Genomic DNA, 10,959 nt, shown 5'->3' with positions numbered 1-10,959 from the left:
TTTTAAAATAACCATATATTAGTACCAGGACAACTATTTGTTGAGATTTCATTTCTCCATCATAATACCTTTTGTGGATATTTTATTCCTCAGATTGAATAGTAATTTTCAAAAGTAATTTATTAAAAGTAGTTTTCAAAATATAACATTTTAAATATTATAATGGAATGAAGATGAATGAATTAACTTGCTCAACATTAAAGACAAACATAAACAAGTGTATGCAAACCAAATTCGTAACATACCCAACCAACTCAACTTTGAAGAGAGTACATTTCTTAGAAAATCCATAAACTAGTACCACCCATTATATATAGGAGGGCTCCATATAAGGTTTTTATTGTATATACATTATATAAGCAACTAATATCGCGGGCTCTAATATCGCGGGCTCTTTACAACAACGGGTGTTTCAACATAGCCCGCTTTTCGCAGCAATTATCTTTACCGTATGCCTCATAAGGGAGTGGCTTGAACTCCCCTCTATCAATTATGTGCAGTATCGGGGTGAAGATCTTCCATGATGCCTGATATAGTTAAGCACATTACATTAGTCTTTCAAGGATATATGAAACATTGTATCAAACCATGTAACAATTTGTTACCTCCAATTCATCTCTACGAAGGAATTGTTGCTGATCGCCTCCAATCCTGCAAAACACGATACAATTGCCATTATTATTCAACTCAAATCTGTTTCTTTCGTACTATCGAACTGATTGGTAACTCTACCGTTAGTGTTATTATGTGGCATGGATGTATAATAAAATAAGGCTAGAAAAAATTGATAATTCATAAAACATGAACTGGGAAAGTGAACATACGTGTCGAGAATGAGATTCTCATAAGCATCCTGAATGGTAACCCCTTCTTTCCGCGCCGGTAGGACAATTCCTGTTCACTTTGATATGTGGACATCTTCAAATTACCTAGCTTGTACTGCAACAACAGCAGATATCATGGATTTTGTAAAAGACTTATGCAACAAATGCATAATCTAAATCTAACATATAATGGTTTTTAAATACACTTAACATTAAATTATCAAGTGAATGAATACAAGAAATCAATAGATGGAGTGCACTTCTTCAGTGATTCGGCAAGAAGATTTAGTCTAATTATTACAAGTTGAGATAAAAATAAAATAATTTTGGATTTAACCGTGCCAATTCGGCATTTAGATATCACGGAATTTGATTCCAAACAGTGTATTGGGAGATCTATATTTGCTATATGAACATCAAACTTCCAATCTCAATGAATGCATCTGACAATATAGAGAATCGTCGAAACATAGGCGATCATATACCATAAGCTTCATGTAAATAGTTTCTAAAGGCTGTAGGCAGATACGAAACCCATTTCTCCGATGCTTCTGACCTAGACATGCACAAGTTTACAGTGAGGTTTCGTTTTGCAGACATCGATATTTTGATGAATGAGGAAAAATATTGGGAATGGATCCTCTCAATTTTTTTAACAATTAAGGGAGTAAAGTGTGATCTCTCCCCATTAATTTTATAAGTGAGACCAAGAAAAAGAATGAGAGACAGAGCAATGAAGGGTTAGAGATTATACTTTACTCCCTCAATTTTTTTTAACAATTGAGAGGATCTATTCCCAAAAATATTTACTAGAAAACATTTATATTCACTTTCAAAGCCGATAAAGAACATGTATCTATGTTTGTCATGTTTGCGATTATGGATTATTGAGATGATCAACATCTCAATACTTTTTATGTATGAAGAGATAACACCCAAAAATGAAAAAGGTACGGTACCAGAAAATTTCAGGAAAATTTCATGAGGAACATCCTTGAAAATATCATCAGGAACATCCTTGAATTGAACTCGTATCTCTGTTTTTCTAGAATTTAAGGCCATCCCTGCTTTTAGTATGAAAGGAACACCTGATGCCAAAAAGAAAATTATGGAATGCATGACAAGATAATTATGCTTATTTTCCTTTGGAAAGAAAATGCTAAAGATTTTATCATACCTTTCCATTTTTCGTTGTGTATGCACAGAATAACAGCTGCAAAAGTTGGAGTGTTTGAGTCATCAGGTACGGTTGGGTCATCTCTATAGCCTTCATATTGTCCAAGAACAACCTCATTGTCGCCGATAGGTACTACTGATTCAAGAACCTGCATTTTTTGTGACCAATAGAAAACACTTTAGACTTTGACTGCAAGCTATGGAACATCTCAAAATCTAGATAAATATTGAAGTGCAACAACGAAAGGTTCCCGTTATGAAAATATCTCACTGATTCAATTGATATTTGCAAGTATGAGAACCCGATTTAAAAGGAGAACAAGGATTTTCTGCTGATATTGATGGCCTCATATCAGCATAACATGATAATTTTGGCATAAATGGAAGGGAAAATGTGCACACCTTCACTCTCTCATCCCGAATGTGCTCAGGATTGAGAGAAACAGGCCTTTCCATAGCAACCAAGCAAAGAACCTAAACGGTAGAAAAGTGATGAGAAAAATTCAACATATTGGATATCTTATGAGCTATGATTTAACAGAAGCATCCACTTGACAAGACAAAATAATTATAACAATGTCAAAGTATATTATTCTATATCATTATGAAAATGAAGAGCTCACCTGAAGCAGATGGTTTTGAATAATGTCTCGGATAATTCTGCCAAATTAAAAGTTGTACACTGATGATTTATACTTACACAGGCGTAATTAGAGAAATCCTATACAAAACGAATAATAGATGTTCAATATTGATGCATATAAAAAAAATGAAAAATCAAAGTTCAACTTTCAATATCATCAGTGAAAGTAAAATTGCTATACAGAAATTCTTTTCATTAGTATCTCTCACTCATCATTTGAAAGCATCATTGAATAATTTGACCAAAGCAAAATTCTACACATACCCATATTGGTCAAAATATCCACCATGGACTTTAGTTCTAAAATCCTCTTTGAAAATTATCTGCAATGAAATCAGCAGCCAAATGTTCATTTGGTGTGCACATAAAAAAAAAATGTTGACAAGATTAACCCTAAAAGTTACAACCTTGGGTATAAATTCATTATGGCAGGTTCTCAAATTAGACCCAAGATAATTAGGTATCAAGGATTTAACAAGACAAGTCTCAGCTAAAGGCCCCAATGCCGACAGTTCAAAAGCTTTCCAATAAAGCAGAGAAACCTACATCATCCCAATCAAACAATTAAACAAATCAAGATTGACAAAAATCAAATGTGCTAAGAAAAGATCAACTGAAAAGGTAGATGACGATTCATACAGGACATCCAACAGAATGTGATACAAAAGGAGGTTGAGGAAACTTGCATTCCAAGTCAGCAATCGTAGCTGTTATTATCTAGCGCAGAATCTGGGCGCAGCTTATTGTCAAGTCAATGGTGGCAGATGCCTTCTCAGCCTCATGCGTTAGTATTAAGAACCAATATGCAGCATCATGTAAAGCGTTTATGGCAATGCGCTGGCCTTGGAGGGTGGTGAGATCGCAGGAGAGAGCAATGTGGGAGCCAAAGGCTCCCAGGTTGAAGAGAACAGAGGCCTTCTCCAAATGGATGTTGTGCTGAGAAGAGTCCTGATGTGGGTTGAAGGCATTGTACCAAACAAAGATAGGTGGGTTGGGTGAGGTAGTCATGGGGAACAAAGGCTCAATCATGCAAAGGCATTTGAAATAGCGGATGAGGCAGTCCCGGCTCATGGGTAGAGGGAGGTCATCACGCAGCATTTCAAATGGCGCCAAGGTTGAAGAGAACAACAGCCTTCTCCAATTGGATGCTGTTGCGCTGGGAGGAGACCCCACCCTCATGCTCAGAGTAGAAGGCGTCGTACCAGACAAAGACGATGGCGTTGGAGTCCGCGTCGGAGTCCGCGTCGGAGAAGAGTGGCTCAACCATGCAGAGGCATTTGAAGTAGTGGATGAGGCAGTCACGCTGCATGGGAAGGGAGAGGTCCCCTCGCTCCACCATGTCGCTGCGGCATTTGTTTAGGGTTTCGAGAACGCTTTCAACTTTCTGTGCATTGCTCTCTGAGTATATTGTCGTTACCAACTTGCGTAACGGCCGGTACAGCTCCACCGGAATCCGGATCACTCTGCTTCACTGGGACTGACAGCACCTCTTCAGGATTCGTATTCGGGTTCAACAACCTCTGCTTCTTGTTGCTCATGGCGGCGGCGAATCAGGATAGGGTAGGATTAGGAATCGGAAAATCGATGAAAATCGGAATTGGATTTGTAAATTCCGCACCCTCTTTCACATTCCCAGAGCAACTGCGCGAGAAACACTAAATTGCACGTGGGACAGGCGAAACGTCTAAAATACCCTTTATAGGAGGTGAAGTGTATCTATATTCTATAAACTTGCCAATTCAGAGCAACAGACCAATGCGTTGATTATAACTATTTTTTCAGTAATTAGGCTATCTCCACTTACCAAAAGGCTTATGTAAATTCAGACTACTTATCACACTATTCAATTAAACCGTATCTTTAAAATTTTGGTTAATCCAATGTTTATAAGTAAACTAGTGGATGTTTCCATATCCTGCAAAGGATAATACATAAAATTATATAAAAAAATTTTATTAAAATTTAAATAAAAAATATTTATAGTAATTATTATTATAAATATTTTATAACTTAAAAATATTAAAAATAATTAATATTTATTTTAATCAATTTGAATTGGTTGAATGGTTATCTTATTTGTTTGTTTAAGTAAGTATTTGGAGTTCGAATTTCGCCTTGTGTGTAGGGCTGGAAGTGAGTCAAGCCAGCTCATGAGCCAGCTCGAGCTCGACTCGTTAACAGCTCGATAAGCTAAGCTCGTGAGCTGGTGAGCCAAGCTTGAGCTTGAAATTGAGCTCATAAATTAAATGAGCCGAGCTTGAGCTTGGATAAGCTCAGCTCATTAGCTCGTGAGCTGGCTCGATTATATATATATTATAACAATCTTAATTATTTAATATTTATATTTATTTTTTACATAGAATTTTAATATAGGACATAAATAAAAAATTTATAATTTATTGATAGATAAATAATATATAAAATTAATCTTTTCAAATATTTTTAAAAATATATAAATTATAATTTATTGATATAAAATTATAGATTATGTATTTATGTTTCTCTTATTTGAGCCAGCTCGTGAGCTTGAGCCAGCTCGTGAGCTTTTGGTGAGCCGAGCTTGAGCTTAAGAAATAAGCTCGATTGTTAATGAGTCGAGCCGTGAGCCAAGCTCAATTTTCGTGAGCCGAGCTTGAGCTTGGTCTAGCTCGGCTCAGCTCGGCTCACTTCCAGCCCTACTTGTGTGTATAATAATTTATTAGTTAGCGACAAACCCTTAATAAATAGAGCATCAATATGTGGTGGATTAGTCATCGACTTGTCGAGTTAAGAAATTCGTACAAAAAAAATTGTATGTCTTTAAAATAGATTAATTTTTCATTAATAGCAATACTCATGGACTTTTGTCTTTGTTGAAATTTACTTGGGACAATTTTATTTGTTTGTATTATATTCATTATTGAAGTCAAAACAATATGATCAACCTTGTTACTTGTTAAAACTTCACATTTTATGAAATGATTTCTAAATTTTCAAATTCATAAACTTATGTCATTACAAAAGTTATTAGATCAATTAATATTTCTTGGTAATATAGTGTACCAAAACACCATCGTTGAGTATTAGTTAGTGTGAAAAGAAACCAATAACAACTTTTGTTATTCAATATATAATTTATTCTATTGAAAAATAAATTAATATTTTCTAAATTTGTAAATATATTTTCTTCTAATTTCTTACATTGTTTTATTTGATAGTATTTACCATTAAAAAATAGCAAATGACCATACTATTTTACAATATATATGATGTACAAAGTAATTTCTTATCTTAAAATTAATTTTGGTTAGTGAGATAGAATTTAAATTTTTTTTATTTTCTTACTCAAATTTAAATTTAAATTTAAAATTGATTAACAACTCTTTTTTTTAATTTCAATAAAAAAATAAATTGATTAGATACAAAATATTCAGCATTTAATAATTTCAATCATTTAAATTTTAATTACCGAAAATTGGATTAAAAATTAATTATAAACTTAGTAATCGATAATATATATTATATATATTATATTAGTACGTAAATAATAATATCCAATATATTAATTATTTAATTTTTTTGACAGAATTAACGTATAATCTATTGAGGATTGATTTATTATCCAAATTTTTTTTCATAAACTTTGTAATATGTGAAAATAGTGATCTTATTTTTTATTATTATTTAAAAAATTCTTCATAATTTTTTAATTATGTAATTAACTTAATTAATAATCTTTATTATTGCTTTTATACTAAAAAAATATCAATTTATATTATTTACATATTTTTCACTACTAATAAATAAATAAATATTTGTACTATTATACTTGTTATCTTAGATAATGACTTAAGTTATTTATTTTGTATGTTAAATAATATTTTGTATGTTACATTTATTAAATATTAAGATGAAAAAATTATTCAATAAATTATATAAATAATCATTACAGAAAAGAAAAAAAAATTATATATCATATATAATAATTCTTGATATATATAGTGTCATGTATATATTAAAATTATCTATTTTAATTATGTGAGTGATTATTGTTATTTTCACTTTTTTGTTACATTAAAAAATAATATTTAAAACTAAAAAAGAGATAATTAATTTTTTTAACTTAAATTAAAAAATGTCTTGTAAATATTAAGTGTTATAATATTAAAAAATATCCAACTTTTACATATAGTAAGTGTTATAATAGTAAATAGTATAATATTTATTATAACAATGATTCAAAATATTAATCCAAAATATATTTGGGCCTATTAAGACCTCAATGCAAGCAAGATCAACTAAATCCATTGTTAGGGTCTCAAATTCGACTTACGTTCATTATCTTAAATGCCCAATGCAAATGAAGTCGACGTGTCCCCTCTTAAATCGGCTCAGATTGGATCCTGTTGCTAGTTAGATATGGTAACGAGTACTCAGGAGAGCGTGAGAAGCCCCCTTCTCATCCCTCACTCCTATTTAAAAAAAAATGCTCCCGTTCCTTCTCTGTCATTGCAAGTTTATGTTTAATTACCCTTTAGGGAACGCAGATCTCCTCGAGTATCTACAAATATTTTTTAAAAACTTTTGAAAAAAATTAACACAAAAAGACATAATATAATAATCATAAAATAATCAATTCAATATAATTCAACACAATTTATAACATATTCGTTATAAAAAATAACATTTTAAAAGGAAAAAACATAAAAATATATTCCAACATAATAACATAACATAATTTTTTGAGACGATACTGAACGACGTAGTGACAGACTTGAGAGGCAGAGAAAGTGAGTTAGAGAGAGAGGATTGAGGCTGATAATGAGTCTGGAAGAAAAAGGAAGAATTTGAATTGGAGGCAGAAATTAGGGTTACTAAATTTAAGAAATGGATTTATGTATATATAAATTAGGATAAATTAATAATTTTATATTCCCGTATATTTAATAGGTTTTATGAGACGGGTACTTATGTCTATGTCCCCATTAGGGGTGACAAATGGGAAAGCCCGCCATCTGGTGGGCTAGCCCGTCCCGCCCTGCCTAGTAAGGCGATCCTGAATTTCTCCCCCGCCCCGTCTAATGGTACGCTGGCGGGTTTGCGGGTTCTCTTTTTTTTTTATAAACCATTAAATATTAAACAATATATATAATTTCACAACAATTTTAATAAATTTATAATTTCTAAAAATATAAAAAAAATTATAATTTTTAAATTCACACACATTAAAATCTTTATAATTATAAATATGTAATAAACATAATTATAAACCAAATTTATTGAAACAAAATAATAAATCCAATATTGTCCAAAACAAAATAAATATTGTCCAAAATATATAATTAAACATCTTCAAGTTTATAATCAATCAAACATAAAACATAATCCAAAATATAATAGAAAAAATTATATATAATAGAGTAAAATTATATTAATATTTTTATATATTATATATAAATTATAATTCAAATGGTAACTCTGTATTTTTATCCATGTTTGCACTTCTGTATCAGTTTTCTTTGCAACTTTGAAGAGAAAAAATTTACATGAACTCCACATACACTTTATGTTTTCCATTCAATTTCTTTGTTGATCCAAACAATGAAAAATTGATTTTTTTTCATCCATTTTTTTCTCCAGCATTTTATTTTCCTACAAATTTTTCTAATCCAAACAATACATAAATAAGTCACATTTTTCATATAACAATAACTTATATTTCACTTGTAAAAACATACGCTAATTAAAAATTTCTATGTAAATTCTATAATTTCACTTGTAATTTCACTTGTATATAAAAATATTTTTATTATAAAAAATAAAAATTATGATAAATATCTCATATATTTGTAAGTAAATTATATACAAATATTTTTTGAAGCATATCACTTTTATTATATGTAAATAACTTAAATACTTTTAAATGTGATTATGATAATTCATTAAGTATTATATTTTTTTACTAATTTATATTTAATAATTTACCTCTAAATTTTAATTATAATAAAAATGTAAGATATGATGCCAAAAAAAAAAGTTAAAGCGACATAAATTTTTTACTAACAAAAAAATATTTTTTATTTTTTATTTTTTAGACAAGTCTCTATTTTTTTAAGTTATACATTTTAATTTATATAAATTAATAACAATTAAATGCACAAAAAAATACTAATTAATAAAGAAATAAAATTTAAGATAAACATGTCTTGAACAAATTGAAATAAAATAAAGACTTTTAATTATGATCATTAATTATAATCACATATATTTACTTCAAGATTTATACTTCGAAAATTCAGCATATTAATATTTTGTATTTTTATGTCTCAATTTTAGACTACCACAAACATTAGTTACTCTCCAATAATAACAATATTTTTAAAAAATTAAACAATTAAATGATCTTAAAATTATATGATAATTTTCAAAATAACAAAATAATTGTACAATTACCTAAAATATAATATTTGTATAATAACTGAAATTTAATTGTCAATATGAACGTAACATATAATATCATTTCGTAATCAAATAAGTGTTTAATCAAAGAATTGAATATTTATATAATAATATGACAAAATAAATTAAAGTTTGAGTTTAACTATAGCAAGTGCTCAAGTTTAAATTTTCATAAATTAATTTATTTTTGTTAAAGTGAATTGCGCAATAAAAAAATTCATAAAAAATTCATATATTAAAGTAGAAAATAATTCATTTATAAATACAAAATTAAAAAAAAATTATTCTTAAAAGTTGAATATACAGGTAAAAAATAAATTATAACTTGCAAAAATTATCTCTAGAATTTATTATAATAAATAATAAAACTGTAAAAATTATGTATCTATATAAATTAAATTATATTAAATTATAAGATATCTAGATATTTAATCAACCTAATTAATTAGTTTGTAACTGATTTAATTTAATAATTTAAAAAAATTGAATAACCTTTTTTAGAAATATACCAATCTAAATAATATATATTAAAGATAAAAAATATATAACTAAATTATATAATACAACATTCTATTCCTAAAAAAATATTTTATAGCAGATCTGATGCCAAAATATTTATCATCATCTGTGGTATAATCTAATTTCACAATTATTTAAACGTTGTTTTTATGAAAAAATCGCATTATTTATTTTGAAAAAAAAATATTTACTCACTATTATAATTTAAATAGAATATAAAATAGATATTAATCCAGTTTCTTTTAATAATTACTGAGTCACAAATATCCATCAACAACATGGGATTTAAGAGCATATAAAAAAAAGTATAATACCTACAACTTTTACACTACCATGATAAAATGATTATCATAAGTCTTTTTAGCATAAATTAAACAGAACAACATATAATAATAAGGAAACAAGCAAATCCAAAGAAGTTATAGAACACCTATCATACACTACGATTATTAGTATTGAGGAAGTTTTAACCATTTATTCTTTTATTAGCTGTCTTTTTATCTACTCTGCACTTTATCTACGAATATATTAAGAACTAAACCTATGCTTTAATCTTTCAAAATCCCATATATTCTTGCCAAATACAATATTATTATGTCTTTTTTCTTTATAGAAACTATAGAATGGAAAAACTGTTGGTAAAAAGATGAGGTTCTCTTATAATATTGTTCGGTAAGTCGGATACCGGACGGGTTGGGTTGATATTCTGATCGAGAAAGGGGGAGTCGTCTGATCACACGTCTCTGGGCTGAGGGTAGGCGAGGTCCCGAACTCTTCGGATGGAAAGGGGGGGTGTCACCTGCAAGGACACTCCGACGCTCAAGTCAGTGAAGTGTGCAGGCGAGTAAAGATAGGATGGTATGTGACGTACCTTGGGGGAAGGGTAGGTCCTTCCCCATATATATCGTATCAGAGGTGGGCCCCGCAAGGGCAGGCCCACCTTCTTCAAGGTCTCCCTTGCACAGCTGTAGCGAAGCTGTCAGGGACGCGTGTCCGGGTCGGCGATCGGGCGCCTTGCTCCTAACCGTTCGGGTCGGGTGGTGCCCCGGTCGGGCCGGCCCACATTCAGTTTAGACTCGGTTCGCCAATTTCCACAGGTATCACCGCGTTGACCCCGTATGTTAGGCGAAAGGGGGTTTCTCCTGTGGAGCTTTGCTCGGTTGTTCGGTAGGACCAGAGGACCGAGGCGAGCTCGTCAGCCCATGCGCCTTTTTTGCTATCTAAACACTTTTTGAGGCCTAGCAGGATGACTTTATTTGCGGACTCCACTTGTCCATTCGTCTGTGGGTGTTTGACGGAGGAGAACTTCTGTTTTATCCCCAGGCCGGCGAGAAACTCTGCAAACTTCTTATCGGTGAA

The 10,959-nt window shown here is 30.5% G+C and overlaps 1 pseudogene; it reads right to left on the bottom strand.

Annotated features, from left to right (window-relative positions):
- Positions 1-231: 231 nt before the first annotated feature.
- Positions 232-3,651, bottom strand: LOC112769587 (glucose-6-phosphate 1-dehydrogenase, cytoplasmic isoform-like; annotated as a pseudogene).
- Between the last annotated feature and the right edge of the window lie 7,308 nt (positions 3,652-10,959).

The sequence above is a fragment of the Arachis hypogaea genome, chromosome 18 (assembly GCF_003086295.3).
Source record: "Arachis hypogaea cultivar Tifrunner chromosome 18, arahy.Tifrunner.gnm2.J5K5, whole genome shotgun sequence".
Taxonomy (NCBI): Eukaryota; Viridiplantae; Streptophyta; class Magnoliopsida; order Fabales; family Fabaceae; genus Arachis; species Arachis hypogaea.
The sequence above is the reverse complement of the archived record's forward strand: the minus strand, read 5'-3'. Positions and strand labels throughout refer to the sequence as shown.